Genomic DNA, 3074 nt, shown 5'->3' with positions numbered 1-3074 from the left:
ACTACACTGTGCGTTTCTTATATTCTAAGTTTTTCAGTGCAACTCACTCATATACTATGTACTACACTGTGCGTTTCTTATATTCTAAGTTTTTCAGTGCAACTCACTCATATACTATGTACTACACTTTGCGTTTCTTATATTCTAAGTTTTTCAGTGCAACTCACTCATATACTATGTACTACACTGTGCGTTTCTTATATTCTAAGTTTTTCAGGGCAACTCACTCATATACTATGTACTACACTGTGCGTTTCTTATATTCTAAGTTTTTCAGTGCAACTCACTCATATACTATGTACTACACTGTGCGTTTCTTATATTCTAAGTTTTTCAGTGCAACTCACTCATATACTATGTACTACACTGTGCGTTTCTTATATTCTAAGTTTTTCAGTGCAACTCACTCATATACTATGTACTACACTGTGCGTTTCTTAAATTCTAAGTATTTCAGTGCAACTCACTCATATACTATGTACCACACTGTGCGTTTCTTATATTCTAAGTTTTTCAGTGCAACTCACTCATATACTATGTACTACACTGTGCATTTCGTGTTATGCGGGTTTTTCAGTAAATTCTAAGTTTTTCAGTGCAACTCACTCATATACTATGTACTACACTGTGCGTTTCTTATATTCTAAGTTTTTCAGTGCAACTCACTCATATACTATGTACTACACTTTGCGTTTCTTATATTCTAAGTTTTTCAGTGCAACTCACTCATATACTATGTACTACACTGTGCGTTTCTTATATTCTAAGTTTTTCAGTGCAACTCACTCATATACTATGTACTACACTGTGCGTTTCTTATATTCTAAGTTTTTCAGTGCAACTCACTCATATACTATGTACTACACTGTGCGTTTCTTATATTCTAAGTTTTTCAGTGCAACTCACTCATATACTATGTACTACACTGTGCGTTTCTTATATTCTAAGTTTTTCAGTGCAACTCACTCATATACTATGTACTACACTGTGCATTTCGTGTAATGCGGGTTTTTCAGTAAATTCTAAGTTTTTCAGTGCAACTCACTCATATACTATGTACTACACTGTGCGTTTCTCATATTCTAAGTTTTTGAGTGCAACTCACTCATATACTATGTACTACACTGTGCGTTTCATATATTCTAAGTTTTTCAGTGCAACTCACTCATATACTATGTACTACACTGTGCGTTTCTTATATCCTAAGTTTTTCAGTGCAACTCACTCATATACTATGTACTACACTGTGCGTTTCTTATATTCTAAGTTTTTCAGTGCAACTCACTCATATACTATGTACTACACTGTGCGTTTCTTATATTCTAAGTTATTCAGTGCAACTCACTCATATACTATGTACTACACTGTGCATTTCGTGTAATGCGGGTTTTTCAGTAAATTCTAAGTTTTTCAGTGCAACTCACTCATATACTATGTACTACACTGTGCGTTTCTTATATTCTAAGTTTTTCAGGGCAACTCACTCATATACTATGTACTACACTGTGCGTTTCTTATATTCTAAGTTTTTCAGTGCAACTCACTCATATACTATGTACTACACTGTGCGTTTCTTATATTCTAAGTTTTTCAGTGCAACTCACTCATATACTATGTACTACACTGTGCGTTTCTTATATTCTAAGTTTTTCAGTGCAACTCACTCATATACTATGTACTACACTGTGCGTTTCTTATATTCTAAGTTTTTCAGTGCAACTCACTCATATACTATGTACTACACTGTGCGTTTCTTATATTCTAAGTTTTTCAGTGCAACTCACTCATATACTATGTACTACACTGTGCGTTTCTTAAATTCTAAGTATTTCAGTGCAACTCACTCATATACTATGTACTACACTGTGCGTTTCTTATATTCTAAGTTTTTCAGTGCAACTCACTCATATACTATGTACTACACTGTGCATTTCGTGTAATGCGGGTTTTTCAGTAAATTCTAAGTTTTTCAGTGCAACTCACTCATATACTATGTACTACACTGTGCGTTTCTTATATTCTAAGTTTTTCAGTGCAACTCACTCATATACTATGTACTACACTTTGCGTTTCTTATATTCTAAGTTTTTCAGTGCAACTCACTCATATACTATGTACTACACTGTGCGTTTCTTATATTCTAAGTTTTTCAGTGCAACTCACTCATATACTATGTACTACACTGTGCGTTTCTTATATTCTAAGTTTTTCAGTGCAACTCACTCATATACTATGTACTACACTGTGCGTTTCTTATATTCTAAGTTTTTCAGTGCAACTCACTCATATACTATGTACTACACTGTGCATTTCGTGTAATGCGGGTTTTTCAGTAAATTCTAAGTTTTTCAGTGCAACTCACTCATATACTATGTACTACACTGTGCGTTTCTTATATTCTAAGTTTTTCAGTGCAACTCACTCATATACTATGTACTACACTGTGCGTTTCTTATATTCTAAGAGTTTCAGTGCAACTCACTCATATACTATGTACTACACTGTGCGTTTCTTATATTCTAAGTTTTTCAGTGCAACTCACTCATATACTATGTACTACACTGTGCATTTCGTGTATTGCGGGTTTTTCAGTAAATTCTAAGTTTTTCAGTGCAACTCATTCATATACTATGTACTATATGTGCGTTTCTTATATTCTAAGTTTTTCAGTGCAACTCACTCATATACTATGTACTACACTGTGCGTTTCTTATATTCTAAGTTTTTCAGTGCAACTCGCTCATATACTATGTACTACACTGTGCGTTTCTTATATTCTAAGTTTTTCAGTGCAACTCACTCATATACTATGTACTACACTGTGCGTTTCTTAAATTCTAAGTTTTTCAGTGCAACTCACTCATATACTATGTACTACACTGTGCGTTTCTTATATTCTAAGTTTTTCAGTGCAACTCACTCATATACTATGTACTACACTGTGTGTTTCTTATATTCTAAGTTTTTCAGTGCAACTCACTCATATACTATGTACTACACTGTGCGTTGCTTATATTCTAAGTTTTTCAGTGCAACTCACTCATATACTATGTACTACACTGTGCGTTTCTTAA

The sequence above is a fragment of the Mus caroli genome, unplaced genomic scaffold (assembly GCF_978045245.1).
Source record: "Mus caroli unplaced genomic scaffold, Mus_caroli_1 scaffold_25, whole genome shotgun sequence".
In the NCBI taxonomy this organism is placed as follows: domain Eukaryota; kingdom Metazoa; phylum Chordata; class Mammalia; order Rodentia; family Muridae; genus Mus; species Mus caroli.
Note: the sequence above shows the minus strand (reverse complement) of the source record.